The sequence below is a fragment of the Anneissia japonica genome, unplaced genomic scaffold, assembly GCF_011630105.1.
Source record: "Anneissia japonica isolate Jap-2015-1 unplaced genomic scaffold, ASM1163010v1 scaffold67666_len597_cov111, whole genome shotgun sequence".
Lineage (NCBI taxonomy): Eukaryota > Metazoa > Echinodermata > Crinoidea > Comatulida > Comatulidae > Anneissia > Anneissia japonica.
In genome coordinates this window covers 1-661 of record NW_022688703.1, presented here as the reverse complement: position 1 = coordinate 661, position 661 = coordinate 1, and the positions used below count along the sequence as shown (strand labels likewise).

Below are 661 nucleotides of genomic sequence, written 5' to 3'. Positions count from 1 at the left end.
GTAATATCCTACTTAACGAAGAAGACCTTTCGAATAGAAAACTGGTAAATACTCAACAAAACAAAAAGGCTACATAGTTACCCCAATGATACATCATGCATAATCATGGTTTTAAAAAAAAAATGTTTTCATCCAGTTTTTTAATTCAGTTAGCCTATAATTATTTTTTGACTTCATGTGCGTAAATGTTAAAATTTTTAATTTCTGAAATTTAATCTAAATTATATTAATGCAGAGTTATTGCTAAACCAATTGGCCATGTTTGTTTTGGTCACGCGAATAATGCTAATTAACGCACACTGGTTTACATTAATTTTATATCTATTTTACAAACCAGTAAAATGGAAATAATACTCAACGAAAAATTGTAGTCAACAAAATGAACTAGTCAAATAAGCCCATTAACAATTTATGCAGGTGTTGTGCTGTCTCTTATACACATCTAGATGTGTATAAGAGACAGCTAGTCAAATAAGCCCATTAACAATTTATGCAGGTGTTGTGTATGCTATCAAAAACCAGGTTCAATAGCAATGGAATTGCTCCAGAGGAGGATGAGGGGTGGCAACATAACACTATACTCTCTAGCAGTCAGAGCCCAGCCAGAGGGAGTTGAGGGGTTTTAACACCCTCTAAAATTAATCGAAATAAACAAAAAATC

At 32.5% G+C, this 661-nt stretch overlaps 1 long non-coding RNA gene across 1 annotated transcript; it reads left to right on the top strand.

Moving 5' to 3' along the window:
• The first annotated feature begins 6 nt into the window (after positions 1–6).
• On the top strand, positions 7–570 carry LOC117122849. The gene is made up of 2 exons (XR_004447760.1): positions 7–417; positions 497–570. It is a non-coding gene; the product is annotated as an uncharacterized LOC117122849 (long non-coding RNA).
• The last annotated feature ends 91 nt before the right edge of the window (positions 571–661 follow it).